Raw genomic sequence first — 22,518 nt, forward strand, 5'->3', positions numbered from 1 at the left:
ATCATATATATGTTTAAATTGAATTTATTTTAAAGTGATATGACACTTTCAGTAAAGCGTGGGATGAGATGGTAATGGTAAAAGAAAATTACTTGTATCATCAAAAATTATCAATTTCGATGATTCTAAGAGAGATGAATTTTTGCACTTGAAGCCGCTTTTAAGTTATTAAGGTACTGTTTTTTTTTGATTATTTTTAGACGTTATTTTAAATTCTTTCATGTTTTTCCAGTATATCACAAAAACCGTTGTGCAAGTTTTTAAAGGTTAATTCAAGTTTTAATCAAAATAGCCACCATGTTCGTAATTCAGCACCTTTTTTATATTCCTGTAGCAATAAACGTTTTGATTACTCGAAGGCTTTCAGGAGCCGATATATCCGTTCGAAATAAACTCGTTCCTTACTTTTACTATGCCTATAAATTTTCTTACATATATTTTCCGCTGCATGTTGTTTTATGTAGGACTATTTTGCATACAGCACATCTATGTTTTTGCGTAGTAAAATGACATTTTAACGGTGCTTTAGCACTTCAATTAAATTAGAATGTGTCATTTAAATGGCTTGGGGAATGGATTATTTTGTAATGTTCATATAGTTTTAACGATTTGCTTCTGGCTTGGTGGACGGGTTTAAATTATTCATATTACGGAGAGTTGGAGGTGTTTTACAATAAAACTTGTCGAGGAAAACAAACAAGAGTAGGTTTTAAATAGTATGCTATATATAGGGGTAGATTCTGTCGTGCAATAGACCGATGTTACGTTGCATTTCTCATACAAAATGGTACTAAATACTAAGACTCATATGTTATTAAGCCATGCAGTCACAGAGATGCAGTTCTGATTCTGCAATGGACATTTGTGATTTTCTAGGTTTGAATTTCTATCTAACTAACTTTACAGCAACCACAAGGCATTTTGGCAGTATTCAGTACTAATTTGTATAAAAATCGCAGTGTAACATAGCCTTGCCATAACATTGGTCTATTTTACGGTAGGGTTTGGCCCATAATTTTCTTGGGCATTAGTGATGGCATTAATTTACCAATCGATTTGACAGTAGGACAATACCAAGTGTTTTGCATTAGCATCAGTTTTCACAATATTAATTCAAATCTTCATGTGACTCAAGCCTAAGCGCATATACGAGTATATTATCTTCCACATAAATATTTATCACATGCAGCATATTGTTGTTCTTCTACAGTTACATGTGAAATAATATTATGACTCCATCCAACGTGAGACATTAGTCATCTAAATTGACCAATCAATACCAGGATGGTTTGAGCTTGTCTTTCTAGCCACATCTTGTATCTTTTTCATGGGTGTCAAATTACTGGTGTCGGTATTAGCACGCGTTATTTATGGGCGTCGCATAAACCTTCTTTCTCTCAAATACGTTATTCTATTTGATAAATTTTGCTCAGAGAATAGAAATATTAGTGCCTAGAATTCACGTGATTTGAATTATTTGTGTAGTTAAAATTTAAAATGTGTAAATAAAAATTTGAAGCGCATTGCTGGGGAGTGATGTGGCAACAGGAAAGCAAAATAAAACACATTCGTGGCATTTTCGAATTGTAAAACGATTGTAAATTTTAATGTAGTTCCACTTTTCTAATATAATTATTTTTGATACTTCTCTAACAATTTGTTTAAAAAAATCAATAGTTCAATATTATCAATACATTCACTGTATCAACATCTTGTGTTGCTTATATTTTTCCCTGTGCTGAACTTATTTATTCGTTTTGTATTAAATAAAACCATTTCTGGACATAAATTATAAAAAATATAGTAAAAGAGGATAAATAGATCTATTTTTGTTTGCAGTACAGGGTTTGCAGTATAATTACAGTACAAAATTTTAATTCTAACATTTTATTTAACTAAAAGCACTACTATAAGGTACAAGGAAGACAAACACACCTATTGCGTTTGGTGGCTGGCTATTGACAAGGGTCTCACGCACCATATGCGTGCGCTGAAATAAATTTTGTTAATTGTATAGGTACTCAGGTTGAATCCCAATCGAGTACTAATTACAAAAATAAAATTATAAAGACGTGAAAAATTCTGGTTAAAAGAATAGGTTTCTAATAATAGAGAGGGGTGAAGAAAGACAGAAAAAGAGAGTAATTGATCAGATTCAAATAAATTTCTTGATTTTGATAAATGTGTGAATTTTTTTAGCTTCAAGCAAAATCAGTATCAATAGCCTCTAATTCTAATATATCAAAATTAGTGTATTTTTTGTACAATTTAAGATCCTTTCCCTAAATCGTGTTAGTGTGCAAATGTCCTTAAACAAGCAGGATCGAACCAAAGTCTTCTGCAGCTGCAGGAAGCAGAACAAGGCAAGCGTGTGGCGTTACTAGACGCCTATGATTCTAATATTTGAGGGCGACTCGACTTCGGAATTTCAGGTCATTTATTTTCTGCATTTGGTTCTAATTAGGACAACGTTTGGACGTATTTAAAACCCATAAATATCTTTGTCGGGTGCATTAAATGAAATTCGAGTGCTTAAATGATACACTGCGTAAAATATTGGGGGAAACTGGAAAGTGTTTCTTATTATAAATCAAATAATGTAGACAAGATGTACTGATTTTATGGTAGTTGAAAATTATTGATTTTTTGGAAGCATTATTTTGTTATTGTTGTAATAAAGGAACGAAATATTTCAAATATTCTATCATATCCATGTGTCTCATATGTAGTCATTTGGAATATTTTATTATCTTCGCATAAAAGCAAGAAAGTAAAGTAGATATGCGTATCATATCATCAAATATATAAATAAAAAAGCATCGTAACAATATCCCGTTGGGGGATATACTTGTTCTCGATCTCTGAAGTGTTTCTACGATCCCGGCAAGATGAATATTTTAAAATTTAATACCTGTATACACTTCAGGTGATATAGCCTACTTCGTCGCTACGAATACGAATGTTGGTAAGGAAGTACAGTAAGGTCGAAAAAAACTTGTGTTCAAAAAATATCAAGATATTTGATACGATATAGGAGTATTTACATCCGACATTTGTTATATTACATATTGGAAGTGACATGTATAAATATGACAAAAAATACCTCAACGCAATCGCTCCTGTTTCTTGAAATGATAATCTATTTTTGTTGGCTTAGTAATTTAGGCAGCCTGGAAAATATTTTTTATACTATTGCGTTTAATAAGATGCAATCCTCAAGGAAATCCTTATCACTTAAGGCAATGAGTTTTTTGGAAGTTGCACTACTTCATCATGTGATTATGGATAACTATTGTTGTTTAAGTATGGATTTAATGGTATCTAGTTATCTATCCTTTCTAATTACTATTGATGAATCGATTTTTCCCCGTCTATAAACAAACAAGCACTGGTCAAAACATCCTAGATTGCTCTAAGGGGGTTACCGGAAAATTCATTGCAGTTCCACGAAAAGCACTCTCATTGTACCATGAGCTAGTTTCCCGGCGCGGTAGAAAAGCAATTACACATCGATTGGCGTACACCGGACAGGGAAATTTATTTGTTTTCCATCGGTGTTACTTTCTGTGGAAAGCGCATGGAAATATATACGGGTTGCAAACTACGAAAGTGTAAGTGCTCGTGTTTGTGAGTTAGAAACAGATTAGCTGGTTTGCTCGCAATGAAAACAGAGTTGGAAAGTCCATCTATATAGTTAGACAGTTGAATCGTGGCTAATTCTGAATAATGAAACTTGTCCATAAAGGATGACTGTGAAAGTTGCTAAATGTGCAAGCATATATATCTAAGGGAAAAGGCTAAACTCATTATAAAAGACACCAAGGAATTATTTATTATTCACCTAACAAACCTACACCTCTAAGTTTCTTTTTTGTTCTACATATGAGCAAATACCACTATCCTTTATATTTCTTATTTAAATTACATTTATAATCCAATTCTTAACCTAAGTTTTACACGGTGTTTAACAAATCATACCAACAATTCTGGTATATTTCATGTGCAATGTAGCGTAGAGGGATTTAAAACTTTACTCATTTTCGCAAATGAAATTGCACTTTGCTAACATTAAAACATGTCTTTCCGTGTTACGCAGTTCTAGAAACTTGTACAGAAATTGTAAACGAAGTTAAAAATGAACAAAAATTGATGAAACATCACAATAATAGAATAGTCACTAATAATTGTAAAAAAAGTCAAATGTCAAGTAAATTTTTTACGTTATATTAAACAAGTACAAATTTTTAATTAAATGTCCTAAGTAAATATAGGTAAATGTTCTAATAATTTGCGAGTTGAAAATTATCAAAACAAATTTGTGATATATTTCAATTACTTCTAAATGTATAAGAAAATATAATTCTTTTATGTTCTAGATATTTTATCAAAATTATAAATAGTTATAGTAATTGCAAAAAAATCGAATTTTACATATCTTTACTTTAGTTGAAAATTATCAAAACGTATTTGTAATAGATTTCAATTACTTCTAAATGTATAAGAAAATATAATTTTTCTATGTTCTAGGTATTTTATCAAATATCTAGAACATAAATTATATAATTCTTATAAATAGTTATAGTAATTGCAAAAAATCGAATTTTAAATATCTTTACGTTTCAAAGGTTTCAGAATAATTTGGCATTCCTTATAAAAAATGGATGTGTACATACGGATAAAAATTTTTGTCGACGATTTTGGGAACACAGACAACCGATTTGAATAATTAAAAAAACATTCGATTTGTATTGATGGGGAGTCGTGATCATTAGTTTTTGGTAAGGGCAGGTCCAGCCGTTTTGAAGATACCCGGCAAAAAATGCTAAAAATGGTAATTTAATTTTTGAGATAACAGAGCATCCGATTTGAATGATTCAAAAAACATTTTATATGTAGTGGTGAAATGAAGAACTGATAGAATTATTGGGAAGGCAGGTTCAGTGATTTCTAAGAAGCCACGAAAAAAGTAGAAAAAATGTCATTAGGCGGTCAAAAATGATCATTAGACGTAAGCACATCAAATTATCAGATTTTTTATTAGAACATTTAATAATAAATACAAATTTTGTTTTATATTTCTATAAGTTTCTTACCAACTTGTATCAGAAAACCTTAAAAAAAATCAAAATTCTCAAAAAAAATTCAAAATATGATTTGAAAATCATTTTTTTTTTTTGAAAAATTTTAAAATCTCTGTCAAATTTTGAAAGTTTTTTAAAAAAAATTAAGGCTTTTATAAACATTTTAATTCACGGTACGCTAAGTTCCAGCTATTTGCTTTAAGGCCATGCACAACTAGTTTGTTCTTTAGATTCATGTACATTTATAAAGTTTGCTGTCACGAATTATCGTGTCTCTACAACGTAATTAATAATCATTACCAAATGATTCAAAATGAAATATAGATTTATGAGAACTTTTTACCAGGAATTTTACTAATATCAATGAAATATTATTACATTGTCGGACCATCAATATTCAGTCGTCAAATCCTCTAATATTTATCCAACAAATTTCAATCTATTATAATAAGCTTATTCGTCATATTATTCAAGAATTCATAGTCGAGTCATGTCACAAAAAAAGCGAAGTCCGATTGATTGATGTGTTCCGTGCACCACTTTTGTGTTGGCCACCGGATCATCGCCGCCGTAGTATTATATAATAATATTTGAGTTGGTCGCGTCGACGGGTCGAAACAAATCCAACATTGACAAAATCTTCGGAGCTTGTACGTGTAAAAACGAGACCGAAAAAAATAAAATGAATGACTTATTGCTCGCATTATCCTGTTAACCGAATCCACGGGGACGCTCAGCAGGCCCGCTGCGCCCTGTACAGACAAAACATGCACTGTTATATATAATATCGGCCGTAAAACTTTATTGGGGCCCATAAGCGAACACTAATGGAATACAAGTATGTGGATGCATGCATGCAAAGTATTTGTTTTGTTAATTTAATTCAATTTATCAGTCTTGTCTTGTTTTTCGCTTCGTTGAAATATAAAATTTAATTTATCTGACTGACGAGTTGAGCGAAAGTAATTAAATATTCTAGAAAATAATTAAAAAAGCTGCTTTTTGTTTCGATACGCTTATTTATAATATTTACTTTTATTTTCTGTTCTTTAATAACGTTCATTTACACACACACACTCACGCACACACATATACGCATTTTTTCATAGCAAACTATACAATAAGTACTTTCAACTACAATTGTAGGGAAATTAATATGATGGGGTGTAAAGGATAACTACCCTATGATAGCACCTTCTGTTTTTATTTTTTTTAATTTTTATTTATTAAATTTTATTCTGTTTATATTATTACATTAAGCAGAAAATGCTGAAAGTATATGGCAAAATAAAGTTGATTACAAATTAGTAGAAACCCCCAGTGGCGTACCTACTTGATCTACTAAAGCTAATTAAAATATATAATAAAATAAACTAAAAACAAGGGAAAACAATAATATATAGCAAAATGATGTAGTATTACAGTTATTCTGTTTTTATAGCATTAAATTTTTAGGGAATATTATGTAATAAATATAGATATTCCAATGAGTGTGCGTGTTCACTGGAAATTAAATCAATATTTCTGTAATTCAAAAAAATCCTAATCAACGGAATATATTATTAGTTTAAATCAATGCTAAGAATCTTACTATATTACACAAAGAAAATAATTGTGATCTTAGAAAATTTGCTGACTTCGTTTTTATCATTTTAAATTCTCTATGTATAAATAAACATAATTCTGTATTCTTTTAGTACATAATATTTATCTTAATATTTAAAAAAATCTAATTTCTGATTGTGAGCTTGTGTTTAATTCGGTTTCAATATTTAAATTAGTTGTTTTCTTTAATTTGTAATTTTTTATTTGTATATTTTTTATTCTAATTTTTGATATTTAAAATGCTTTGTTTTTTTTCCAAAATTTGCTTAGTTGTTTTCTTTAATTTATAATTTTTGTCATTTTTATTGTTATATTTTTTCTTGTTGTTTTTGATATTTGAAATACTTTGTCTTACTTTCGTTCTTTTCCCATTCTTGTTTCACCTTTCTTCCAACCGAAGAGCATTTTCTGAAATTCGATCTTGGATTCACATTTGTGAACCCCTCGTTTTTATATGATATCATTTTGCATTTTGCAATTCGTCAATCATGTAGCTTAATACTACAGATAAATAAGTATAAATTTACTTATTACATAATTACATTTTAAACTTTTTGTTCATCATTTTATTTCATTGGTTTGTTTTTTTATTAAACAATGTCTTTACAATATGGCGTTGTTTTTTTCCTGGTCGGTATATATTGATATTTTTATTTGTTACATCTTCTAGTAATCTCGTATTTTTTTAAATTAATGAAGACCTCTGGAAAAATAAAGATTTTCCAAAAATCTCTTTTTAATTTGGTATCATGAGAGATCTAAGTTTTGCATTGAAAAATGATGGATTAAGTACAATTATTTTATCAAATAATTTTGGATATTAGAAGTTTTGTTAATTTTGGTGCTTTAATAATGCTAATTAAAATTTAATATAAAAATCTTTTAACATTTTTGTGATTTGTTCTTTCTAGTATTAATTGCTGAAAAGTAACACATGCCAAGATTTTTTTTTAAATTCGATAACATAATGCTGTAGGTTTACAAAATATATTTGTAACAAGTTTGATATTTTAGCTGTTTTTATTTAAATTTTTAAAGAAAATGAATATATACATATTATCCATACTCATAAAATCTAAAAATATTTTAAAAACAAAATATTAGACCTGGTTTAAATGGGTGACCCTTGCTCAAGTTGGTTTTCTCTTCTTCTCTTATTGCGATTATTGATGCGTATGGTATTGCCAGATTTCTTTCATGACATTTTTTTAACTAAGCCCTCTTCTATTACTTAACATGCATCTTTTTATTACTTCAAGCACTACTTACGAGTATTAAATATCCTTTTGCCAAAAAATGTAGCAGCAGAAGTTTCCATTATCGAACATCAAATCTTTTTTGATCCGATATTATTTAAGCGCTCTCATACGTGCGTGCACCCGTAAAAAGTCAAAAAAGGGACAAATTATATGTGATGTCATAATGCCGTCAGTGTTTTCCCTTTGAAGGATCGCTACACAATGGAAATACGTTAAATCCCTTATAGAAATCAGAACTCAGTGTCCTTTTTTATGCAGCAGTCTTTTTTATGAACGTACTCGGTATTAAAACGAACCAGAGGCGAATTTTCGAATTAAAAGATTATGTGACAAGCGAAAAACGAAGTAAAAAATCTTTGTCGAACTTGAACTTTTTGTGAGTTAGGTCGCTTTAATCGCATCAAGAGATTCCGAACATTTTTGACTCATATTGAATTAATTCTGAAGAAATCTTTGGAAAGATGACAAAGCTATATGAATAAATTATTGAGCAATTCAACACCAAGAAATCTGATCAAAATGTTACATCTATCTTGAAAATAACTCATAAATTTTAGTTCACTTAGAGTTAATAATACCAAACTTATTTTACCATGATCATTTATACCAGCGGTTTACCCACCACAAAAAACGCACAACTGACTATTATATTTGTGCACATTTGCAGAACGCATTACACACAAATATATTTTAGGTGTGAAAAAAACACCTTTATTCGTTTAATTCAACGATCGTTGAACATTTCCCCTAAGGGACTGATTCACACCCTGTTAGCAATTCCGTACAATGCCAATCGATAGAGAATGAAAAAATATTATAATAGTAGTATTTGTAACGAAATTGTGTGTATGTTGGAGGTATTTTGATGTTGGTTACCGTGAATTTATACAGTTTTTGGAATCGTTAGACACGCTCCGTATCTAATATTTCTCTGGGGGTTTTTGGAAGCGATCGGTGAAAATATTTAGTGCAGAGTATTATGGAAGTTGAATGCTAATAGTGGTTAAAATGTAACTTATTGTATTACATAAATGAAAAAAATTGCAGATGCACAATAAATGCATGTACTACACTACAAAAATAGTTTATAATATATTTCTAATATATGCTCAAGCATAATTTGTGATAAAACAGTGGAATGTTAATTGACCATACGTTATATATTAACAGCACTAACAACTCTCAATAGCACTATAATCTTATTTTGATAAAGCTTTTGTTTTTTAAAAAGAAACCCAATATTTAGTCTCATTTGTTTGATATATTTCATTATGCTAGAATTTCTGCTGAAATTACAGAATTGTATGATTTACTTTTTTATGCGGCAATCCATAAAGGACTACTTTCATTGGAAACATAATTGATTCAGAATAGGAAATATTACTATCAAAAATGGAATGTTATTAAATAGGATGATGATGTGATGATTATTTGGTTGTGATCAGAATTCTCCACATAATTTTCTATAAGATTCTCAATGGAATTATTAGCCTAGCTAGAAGACAAGTTGATATCAAGCTGTCCGAGACGGAAATAGAATTTAGAATCTTTAGTTTGCAATACTAAATCCCTTTAAAAAATGTATTAGTTATAGTAAAGGTATTCAGTTTTTTCTTCTCAAACAGAATTATGATCTATGGCAGAATTTTCCCTGACTCAGTACTTTCCTATCAGCTATTCCTATGAACGAAGAAGACTGCGCCGAATTTCGAAATCTCTGCATTTATCAGTGCAAACTTTCCAAGAGACCTCATCAGTTTTAAGTTGATAAGTTGAGCGTATCACCTAGCGTTGCCTTCATGAAGCTATTTCCTGTGCCAGGAAGTGACTCTGCGATAAGTCACGCCCTGCCTTTGGTTCCTGGTGACGGCATGAATGTGTAAAGACACTAAATATATGTATGACTATAGGAAAAAACATACCGAAGTGATTTCTCACTGATTCACTTTTCCTATCTGTGCCACGCTTTTCCTCGATTTTACACGGAGTTGTCTCCTTATCGGATCCAGACACTTGGTAGAATAATGTGTATGGAGCGCGAATATATAACATTTCGTTTTTATCATATCTTTCCAGAATTTAAAATTGTGTTTACTTTAACATTTTCTTGGCGTTTATTTGATGCGCGGAGGAAATGATGTTTCGTTATGACAGGGCGTGCAAATTTACATTGTTTGCATATTAGATTTTGGTTGAGATTACGAAGTTATTAACGTCGAGAAAAATGGATGGGACGCGGGTTCATTTTTATCTGAATTATATGATGTTGGAAATGTTTGCTTTACTTATTAAAAATCATGACTTTAATAAGAAGGCTTCACAAGTTCACCCACGCGTAAACATGTTTTTTAAATATCTTAACAAATCATCGAATTTTTATTAAAATTCCTTATTAGCCAGAATGTCTTTCACTTTCAAATTATAGAATATGATGTTTTAACCTGTCTGTTGAAATTTGAACTGATAAAAAAAATTGCAAATTTGGCCGGAGAAAATACCCTGAGATCCATCTTGCGTCCCGTATTCGAAGTTCCTTTTTCTGATTTTTTACAAATTTTTAAAAATGTTGGAAAGATAAAATAGACACATTAAAATTGATGTTTCTCTTACTAAAGTTAATTGTTCAGAAAAACTTAAAACTCTCGGAAACTTAAACTATTATTTCCTGCACTCTTTGCTCTGTATTTCCGGAACGATTAAGCCTACCTTCCCCAAAATTTAATCAGCACAACTCTCTATGAATAGGAATCGAATGATTATTGAATAATTTAAATCGGTGCTCCCAAAAACGTCGATAAAAAATTGTGACAAACCCACACACACACATTTTTTTCGATCTTGCCAAAAAGTTCAGAAATTTTCTAAACGAAAAGATATGTAAAAATTTTCATTTTTGATTTTGGACAATTACTATAACTTACCCTATGAGAAGTTAAAAATGAACAACTTTTGTTTAGCAAAGAAATAAAAAATTAATAATTGTTTCTTAAAGTATTAAATTTATAATAAATCTTTAGCTAATTTTTATCCTCGTAGGTAAAATAATATTTCATTTACTACCGCGTGAAATTTGCTGTGATTTTATTATAGTAATTTGCATATTCAGCGTTACATTTTGATTGTTTTAGATGAAGTTACTTCTACCTGTTGTGTATAACACAATATTCTCTAACGCATATTACAGAGACTTGTACATAGATTGGAGTTTGTTGATCATGTACATACATGTAGACTTCTGGTACTGAAAAGTAATTATTTTATGCAAATTATAAGCAAACTACTTCTTCATCTTCACTTGTTGATCTCCATTGGGCTTAGCACTTTATATTCTATATGGAGTGCTATGTAATATGTGTCGGGATACCAATATTTATATGTTTATTTAATTTACATATATCGGGATAGAGAATCGTAGGAATACCGATAAGGAATTCTTCAGAAATGTTTAATAAATCATGAAATTTAAAGTGAATTAATTGCAGCAGGTTTTTATGCAAAAAACAGCAAACGTTATATGCAAAAATGTTACATTTACCTGATAATTTTCGCATTTCCAACGTTCACCAGAGTGTGTTTGAATATGCGAAATACAAGATCATTATCATGATATATGTTCGAATGCGTTGATATTAGAAATTTAAAAAAAGCAATCTCCTGTTTAAAATAGCCCGTTGATGTTGGAGTATTGGAATGAAATGCAAAAGAGTCTCTCAATTTCCTATAAACCCTGATATGATCATTGCATATGGAACATTACACGTGCTGAATTGACGTCAATTCCAGTAATTCAGCAATAGGAAAAAATAGCAGGATCGATGGCTAAAATCTTTTTTTTTTATTTACTTATGTTTAACATACTTTTAAAACAAAGAAATGACAGTGAAAATATCATTAAAAATAAACTATTTTCATTATTTTTAATGCCTTTCCTATTGTCATCCAACTATCAGATGCACCGTCATGCCTTTTTCACAGTTTCGGTACAGGGTAAAATTTCATACGATATTATAAAAGTATTACAAAAGCACAAAATAGCAACATCATATTGTTATATTTTGCTACAGCAAGGGTTGTATTTTGCAACCCCTCTATGGCTATTATGGACGGGGTAAATATATATGGTTGACGTTCGCTCGATAATTTATCATTCTGGGGCAGTTATCATTGGAAAATATCAACATGTCAAGCAACGACTTGATAAATACGTAAAACCGTAAAAAATAAATGCATGAAAAAGCATACATTTTATGGCACGTGAATTACATGTCGTTAAAAAGCGTTCGCTTATTTGGTGTAGCAGCCATTTCATTATGTACAACTCGTTTCATATGAAATTATTTATGGATGGTACATGGATATTTTTTGCAATACAAAGTAGGAGGACTACATCATTATATGCTGTTCTATTTTTAAATATTTTTTAGTATTTATACAAAAATGATACATAAACATATATCATTAAATATACTTTATGGATTTGACCTTTTATTTTTAACTAAGGCAACGTTTACATATTTGATAAAAAAATCTGATATGCTAATTTTGTGTTTTGACTTTTCAAAAGGATTTGCTTCGATTTGTTTTTACGACAATTGGCCAAGTAATTTCTTTAAAATTCATAGATATCTGCAAAAAAAATTCGGCGTTTTTGCTAATAATTCTAAAGCAATTTGGAACTTCAAAAACATGGGTGATTAGTTTTTGCTAAAGATCTGCCAATTATCGTAATTAATTCCCAAATTTTTTTAACGATTTTCATCAAACTTTGCATATTGATAGAAAGATTTATTGTTTCTCTACGAACACCCTAAAATATCATAGGCCTATGAATAGTAGTTTAAATATTTTTTAAAACTTGGAATAATTGCTACGCTTTTAGGATATAAATAGTGCATGTATCAATTGTATTTATTCAATATAATTAATATAGTTACAGATATTATGGGTCCAATTTTTGAATAAGATAGGTATGTTGTGGTAATGCTATGTTAGGAGTCTATATTCGTATGTGTTGGTAGTAACAAACTGCCACACACCCCTGGGTATTTGCTGTGTTCAGGCGTCTTGCACATGAAATCTAACTTCACATATGTGTTGAGAAAGATGCACTCATAATAAAAAAATTATATGAAGCTTGTGCGTTTTGTAGGTTAGGTTTCATGTGTACAAAAACTGGTCGCACAGCAAATGCATAACTTTTTGACAGTACGTTACTACCAACTCATACGAATATAGACCCTTGATTCAGCATAATATAGCTATTTTATCCAAAAGGTCAAAATTAGTCTGTTTGTAAGATATCAATTGGAAATTAGATTGACTAGTTTTTAGTGTAAAGCCATAAATTTATTTTCAAAATAAAAGTTGCTAAATCTCAGTTCTTACTAATTAGCAAGTTGACTATCAGCATATATATCAGGAAGTTCATGCAACTTTCCTTAGGAAAAAAAACTCACAGCTAGTTTTATATATTATCATGCATAGATTAAAATGTATATTTATAGAGATCGATTATTTTCTCCAATATGGGATAATAATAATCTGCAAATTTAATCTTTTAACTCAGTTCGTGGTAGCATTTAGGTTATTAGCCGACGCCGAAATTCCATTTCCTAACATCCGGTATCGCTTAAGCGGCGCGTAATTCAAAATCACAACCCCCGGAGTCAGTAGCAGCAGAGCTTGTAGCACTTTGCACAACGATATCTATATATATATATATATATATATATATATATATATATATATATATATATATATATATATATATATATCAACTCATCCATATTCGAGATTATATTATCATCTTCTGTTATCATCGAATCGCATCATAAAATTTCCGGTAAACTGTGAAACCGTTCAGGCGGGCGTAATGTTAATATTGTGATAACATACTCCGATATTGGAACGATTCTCTGGGGTTTGGGTGAACTGTATAATTTCTCTCATTTCCTGCTTTTTAGAAATTGATAAAGTAATTTTTCGGCGGTTCCGGATTGTAATAAATAGAAATGAATATTGTGGACTCAATAAAATCATTTTGACTGAACTTTAAATAAATATAACATCAATTAACACTTTTGCTAGGAGAGTGTCGCTGCTGAACTGGAAAAGTGCGAAACTCATTAGCACAACTTGATTTTGTATGGTTATAAATAAAAATGATTTGTGAAATGAAATAATTGCGTTTCTAATAAACTAAAAATCATAATAATCAGAATTGCCGATAGTTCAACTTATTGTGATGTCCGGCAAGTCCGACGACATCTGTACACAGAGCACTTCATGCGGATGTCGTCCATGGACGGCGTTCGTAATCAGATGTAGTCGAGTGGTTGTCGTCCATGGACGACATTTGTAGCGAAAGCATTAATTTTTCTCAAATCTATCATTATTAGGCCTACATTTCAGAATATCGGTTTTCAAATAGTATTCTCCCCAATAAAACAGTTTTAACTGTTATCGAGTTTTCCTCGAAATACCAGAGTTAATTCATTTTCCTCGCAATGAATACAACAAGAAACCTTGTTTATTAACAGAAAATACCCCTGCCAATAATTCAGACTTAAATCATAAACAATGGAACAGCTTAACTATGGCATAAACAACGTCGCGTACAGTGGCCAGAAAATAATTTCATTCACATCGACCGGGTATTAGTTTCCGAATATTATATTCAATTAGCTTTGAAACTATCGGAATAACGCCGTGCGGCATTGTTGTATTATTGCATATCCTCTTACACATGAGCCCCGCGAGGGTGGAAGGTTGAGGGTTGGGGGTTGAGGGCGCTATTCAGCACGTCGGAGGTGCATATGTGCGCCAAACATCGGGGCTAATAATAGAATAGTATTGAAACACCACAATATAATGCAATGGACGTTTCTATAATAGATTGTCACTGATAACGTATACGTCGAATACAAAACAATGTGAAATTGTACTATGGATGCGACCACCGGATTGAATCTTGCACACCGTAATTATTTTATATTGAATAAATGATTAATGGTAAATGAATTTATTGGTAAATGTAATATGTATGGTAACATAATGTTTATAGGTGAATCAGTTAGTAGTTGAATCGTTAAATTTTAATTTAATTTGCTAACTTTTATGATTATTATTACAAAGTAAACTGGTCAGGTTAATAAAACAATATGCCATACATTTTCATATTTTTAGGAACGATGACATTTATAATATTTTTTATACAGTTGGAAGGAGTTAATAATAAAATAATACATTTTTACATTGGCAACCTCGACCACTCGTCTTTCGTCGTACTTATCACGCCCTGATCACCGGACGTTTGTGGGCCTACCTATCCAATGCTCTTAAATATTTTATCATAAATTAATACATATATATATATACATATATATATATATATATATATATATATATATATATATATAAATTGAAAATACTAATTTAAATGGATCATTAAGCCTTAGCTATTTTATTTTTTTGTTTATTATCAAGCATTATACACGTTTTTGTTCGGAAGGCAATAGTCCTTAATAGCTTGGTATCATAATTTTAAATAAATTATGATGCTTTTAATGTTAATATAATTTTATTATCCAGTTATTATATCAAAATCTATTTCTATTACCTCTCTAGTTCTGAATTTCCAATTGACAGTATGAGTGGTATAAGCAATTCCGTTCTGCGGTACAAATGCGTTTCCGTGTTAAACGCTGTTGTACGTTGTATGTCAAAATTGAATAAAGCCATCGATACGATGAAAGGCAATTTGTTTATATTTTGTTGTATAGGGGTTTTTGTGACAGAATTGCATATATATACAGATTACATCGTCCGCATTTCCACGGGTTATTTTATTTACGAAATACAATATTTGATATGATCGATGGTTTAAAAAGTCATGATATGACAGCCAATGACTAATATACATGCAGAGAATAAATTTAAAATACAATACTGCGGCTTGGCACGATATAGCAGATTTTAAAATATGGACAGTTTGGAAACTGATATTTATCACAATTTGTATTTGACTATCTGAAACTTCGAAAATTGATACGTTTTTATGGAAATATTACGATTGCTTTACTAATTAAATGTTATTAACAAAAAATATTGATAAAATATTTAATGACGTACATTTTGCACAACCGATAAATGTGTTATAAAATGAAATTATTAATAGTTAATTACTCTTTGAATTAATATTCCTTTTCGAAATTAATTTTACTGTTACCGTATTTAAACTATCACATTTAACTTCAATAATAACCTTAATCAAGCTACGTTGAACTTCTGTGCGTTATCAACAATACCCTTAATGAGTGTACAAGTTCTGAGAATCAAACAAACCAACTTCCATAGTTCCATAGTACAAATCAACTAGTACAATGTATGTATATAGAAATGTGTATATTGTTACATATCCGTCGACTAGACCGATGTCTGGATCGCGCTAACCACAACTTACAGAAAGGGCTGTAGCCACAGGGAACTTCAAACATGACCGCTACAATGCGACCTCAATGGCACAGGGACGGATTTTGAAATAAGAGGTCAAAGTTTTCTGAAACGCCCATAAAGGACCAACCTCTTGGTAAGCCTCCGATGGACACAATATTGATACAATTGCCTACCAAATTCTAACTGCTGCCACCAAATTTTAAGGAAATCAGGCCAGTGGTCCTAACCCTCTTGCGTCCATTAACCTCTAAAAGCGAGTAATCATTTTTTTCGTCTATATCATTTTATAAAGAAGCCGTCTTCAATTATGTTATCAAATATTTCATAGAATTCCATTTGATAAAGATATCAAACAAACCGATCAAAAATACAAGTGCATCAACAATTTATCAAAGCATCTATTCTAACAACTTTGAAACAAGCCTAATCCAATATTTCGGGTGCATAATTTAACTGGTACATATCACCTCTATCTAAGTTTTTTATCCTAAACGTGTCTCAGAAGCACTTAGATATCGTTCGATGCTATCTGGTCGTATCAAATCTTCTATTATGGTCCATTTGTATACAGTCCAAACCGGGCTTTCTCGTGATAAGGAATGGTTATTGCCAGTGGAATAAATAAACGACAATTGAATAGAGAAATTTTCTTGAAAAGACTACATCTATTAGTTCATGCTAATGGAACTATTGCTATTGGAAGACAAGAATGCATTTAATAAGAAAATATACGTCTGGAACCGCAATTCGTCATGGATTTCAATTATGCGTTGTCAATTCGTGAAGTTCTTGGGCGCCAGTTAAAAAATCTCATTCTTAATAAACGTTACAAAGTTCTTGGTGCTGAAAGAAATGTTATGACTACCGTGTCGACAAAGACATTACGTTATTCTCGAATGAGTGATTATTTCTCATTTCAGATTCTTGTACACGTAGGTAAGAAGTTGACTGACGTGGTAAGAGAAGTTAATGGTCACGCAAAAAATATAAGAAAAACATAAAATATTTTAAATATATTTTTTCATGAATGTACCCATGTTAATAGATGCTATTAACAAATATCTGTTAGTAAAAAAAATATTATCATGACAATATTTCCATTACCAAATTCCTCTCTCCTTAAACGGCTTCATTCAATTTAATTTTCTCTCAATTAGAGACTTTCAAAAATATTTTTCTAATAATTATTCCCACACCGTCGAGTGCCGTGTGTGAAGTTATTTTACGCTTTTTACCAATATTAGTCGTGGTGGTGTTCATTTGTTTACACGGCGCTTCAACAAAGACTTCGAAGAACTTGTTTTCTACATCCACCGGTAGTAAATGTCCAATTATCACATGTATAAAACTATTGTGCCGTCCGATTGAGAAATACCGGGAGTTGGAAAGCATATTTATACAAAACATTTGATAAACTGCGTTGCTCGGCGAAGATTTTTAATGGTTGTTATTATAACGGTATATGTCTACTTTATGAAATATTGTATTTGTCGATGTATTAACACCGAACCAACAGTTTGAATATAAATTCTAATTATCAGGATTTCTCGATGCACTTGGAATTTTAGGTTTATTAGTACAGTATAACGGCAGAGTAAATTATATTCACGGGTTCTTAGGTTAACTCATTTTCGTATGAAATTGAACATATAAATGCAATTTATTGTTGAAAATGCAATTGGTGTAAATTACTTCGTCATATAGTACTTGCTCATTTTCCTAACAAATAGAATTGAAAGTCATAAAATAAGTTTTAATAATGGTTCATGATAAATGAAACTTGTACTTTAATATAGTAATTAAATGGGATATTACAAACTTTAGTGCTTGTCAATTTTATCTCCAGAATCATTCCAGAATTAATTGAATTGAAAAAATAAAAATAGAATATCTAGTACTAGTAATATCTAATGCTATCTAGGTTTTTTTTTTATCAGAATACAATATTCTAGGAGCTATTTGGCTAAATTCATTCACTCACACTTATAAACGCACATATGAAATTTTTGTGCTAAATTTTAAGGTATCAATAGTTGTCACTCCAACGAGTGCTTCAACAATTCTGATAATTTCTCTAAATGTGTGGTAATGCTATAATGGTCTTGAATATTGTTTTTTGGAAACTTCTTTTTCAGTCTTTCTATACGATACTATCATAATTTCAATTCTATATATAATTCAATATGACATTTATATGTCTTAAGCGTTCACTTACTTTTTATTTTTGTTTTTTCATACCCACGTTAAAATTATATGCATTAACGCGTGAAACCACTTATTTCATTAAAATAAGATTTGATATCAGTATCAAATTGAAATAAATTATAAACTATTACTACAGACTTCTGTTTCTTATACGTCTTGTCTCAGATTAGATCTCGACGTTCGATCTTGATTAATGTATCATTCCAAACACCTAGATTTGATTTGGATCACATCAATAAAACTTGATTATAAAATGAAGACTATAGATTTCTAAGTTATTGTTTCGTTTGATGCATTTTCATTAGTAAGGCAATTTAAAGCATTTATCAAAATGTCGTCTTTCTGCTAATGTATTTTCTACAATTGCATCGTGCACCTATGTAACAATATTTGTTACTCTAACAGTACATTAACTTTCCGCGATCCCGTATAACTCTCAAATTCCGTGCAAATAAACTGCAACAGAGCTTAATTTGAGTTGAGTTAAGTAGAAACTTATTCCAAACTACGGGCTGAGCATCGGAAAGCCCTGACTGGCACCGTATTTGTACTGTGACTGAAGTATTCTCTTCAATCGTTTATATAGTATATCCAAGGTAAATGTATCTGCAAATATACACGCAAATTCAGGTCCTAAGCTTCCCATGTATATCCTAGATGAAATGTGAGAATGCACTATGAACAATGACTGTAACATGTTTCATGAATAGTTCACTAAATTGCGTATAATTTGCACAGCAAAATGTTTTGGGCGCTAGATAAATAGTACCAGAGTGGTTTCGGGTGAATTTATATAAATTTATATGAGACTGATGTGAATGAAAACTTTTAAGCTGATAATTTATTGTTTGAAATTGAAATTCCGAATATTTGCGATAACGTGACGCAAAACAAATAGGTCGACAATTCATACAATTTATTGCTAGTCGTGTTTTGTTTTAAAATTATTCTGTATTCGATTATAATTACTGGAAATTTTCATAGAGCAAATGTTTATTGAGTTTTCAATCAATTGTAATTAATTTTTAGTTTGTGTTTGGAAAAAATAAATACGTATTATACTAAATTTATTTGTACAATGTAACATTACAATAGAAGCATTATATGGACGCCGAAGATAGTTTTGGCTTGAATATACAATTCAATCTTCTAGAAATGACTTATTTGAACTATGCAACATCCAAGTAATAGTTTTAATAAATCAATTTATTTTTTCATATTCAGCAAATCAATTATGAAATAAGCAATGAAAATTAGTGGCATGGGATCGTGGGATCACAGAATCTTCCGGTAAAATAGACCCCAATATGACGTTGTTATGGTACGCTGAAATAACGACCTATTTTACCGGAATTCGACAAATATTTCTTCTGATTTTCAATTTTTCAACAAACATCAAATTAACTAATCTAAATTTTTTTCCCTGATTTACATCTGAATTTCCAACTTCGCAATAACGAAATGTGTTAACATTTGGACTACAAACTTAGATTTGTCATGAATGAATGTCTTTAAATCCAAATTAATTTGTACACATTTTTTAATATGGCGCTCAAAAAACAATGTATAAAAGTACTCAATCAAGCACATAATGGACTTCCAAAAATAGTCATCATCAATCGACCGTATCTTAAGTTTTTTATATTTATTTCAACAATTAAATTAAAATCAATGTTGAATTCTCAATGAATCACCAATCGTTTATTGTAATGATTTATTGATTTACCATTGTATTCGTCCGTCACGCCCGTTTGCAAAACTCGCTTAATCATCTTCGATTAACAAAATTTGCAAAGGCAACACTAAAGAACAAAAGCAAGTGACATATTAATTTTAATGTCCCAGTTGCGATTTGCATTTGTTATCGACTGTCACCGACTGTGAATGTCTGCCTTGCCTCGCCTTTGTTAGCTAAGTTCTTCATTTTTTTTCTTGAAGGCAATGTTTCGCAATAGATAACATCTGAAATCTTTGTTCTGGATTTTAATAGCACGATGACATTCCTTAATGTCCCGTTAAACGGCGGTCTGCGGTAGCTTTTATGTCAAATTCGTAATTAGCGGAGTGCCCACGCTATGTTTGCTTTTAAATCTTTAATAGGGTTGCCATACTTTCCAATGGGAGGGTGACTAATATAAAATACAAACACGCGAAAAACCGTGTCCGGAATTTTTAATATCGTAAAAATTTGTGTCACGGTTATAATATTCATATGCGAGGTAAAAAACATGCTTTGTAATGCAGGAATATTAATCAAAAAATTAAGGGCACCAGGCAGAAATTTTAATTCAACCCTCTGTGGGTCCGCGTAACTTTTAGGTCACACTTCAATTTTTCGATATTTTACCAAATAAATATATAAACCCTATTTGAGATGACACATAGATCTTAGAATTTAAATTAATCATAACGCATCACAAGGGGAGGGGGATCCAATACTCTAAAAAAAAATCGGTCACATGATTAATGGATGCCTCATTCTATAACGTTGTAAAGACAACTAATATCAATATTATTACTTGTGCTAGGCTTTTCCACCTGAAATTTCATTTTCATATACAGAAGTGGGTCATTATAGGCTGCTGTGACCTTGGAAGTCGCGTAATTGATTAACAACAAAAAATTATTTAAACAGTACAGTACAGTACAGATTTTTGTTTTCCCTATTTTTATGTAAAAAAATCGGCCCTTAGATGGTTCGCTAGAAATTGAATTGATTACATGATTGCGTTACCAAGACTGCTATTAAATAAAATTGAATTCCGATGAAACAAAGAAAATTTAATCCCGACAAATGTAATATATTTTATGGACATGAAGCAACAGTTTCATCAAATCAAATAACATTTCACAAGCAATCACAGTATTTATTGTTACTTTACGATACTTTGAAGCAATATTAATCAAACAATTACAAAATATATGACTTTAGGTAGAAAACTAATAATTTTTCCAATTATTATTTAGAAACACTGAACGATCTCTGTCCACGTCCAGAAAGGAGTGTTCATTTCTCGCAGTTTTTACATAGCTTCTGTGATGTTTTAAAAGGAAATGAAGTGATAAACTTTCTGCTTTTGCCATTCGTCTGATAAATATCTGTGGTTTTCTTCAAAACATTTCTGCAATTTAAAAAATATGCTGGGAATAGAAAGAATAAAGACGAATACTTTGCATGGTGGATTTTAGTTAATGGCTCTTTTTAATTATGCTTAATAGGGTAAATATTTTTATACAAAAACCCTTTTGAGAAATTGTAAATGAAACGAGCCATTAAAATAAATAAATGTCATTATATGATGTTTAAACGGTAATTAAAATGTTGAATATCTAAATGGTAGAGATTAATTATTCTTTGCGTCTTTTGAATATATTTTCAGCTTTTTATGTGGTTTTATGAGTTTAATAAATGTATATTAGTATTAGCATTTAAACAAAATATAAATGTATACTGATTCTTGATAAAAAATTTGTATGCAATTCGCTGTATTCGTTTACTTTGCCTCAGTGCTGGAGTAATTTCCTTGCAAAATAAGTATAACAATGCCTGTTAATCTTATATGAATAATAAATCGAGACATTTCGCTTATCATTTAATTGAATTAAATTCTCATAAAACTAATCTCCCATCATTTTTTATGAGAATTTCTCCAGTCATTCCTGGCCTTAATGAACGCATTAATATTATTTGATTACCATTTAAACAAACAGGCGGGACCAAGGTTGTACTCAAAAATCTCGTATCAAACAATCGCCCTCGTATTATTTTTAGGTAAAAAAATATATCTGCCCGATCATCACTTTCATTTCCCGACAGTGAATATTTTAGCTTCACGACATCGCATTTTATAACGTGCTAGATTGTATGTGCCGATAAGTAGGGATGAAAAAAATAACTAAAAATCGATTTTAAA

The sequence above is a fragment of the Ctenocephalides felis genome, unplaced genomic scaffold (genome assembly GCF_003426905.1).
Source record: "Ctenocephalides felis isolate EL2017-DRISC unplaced genomic scaffold, ASM342690v1 CF-g0.4_SCAFFOLD_01170, whole genome shotgun sequence".
Taxonomy (NCBI): Eukaryota; Metazoa; Arthropoda; class Insecta; order Siphonaptera; family Pulicidae; genus Ctenocephalides; species Ctenocephalides felis.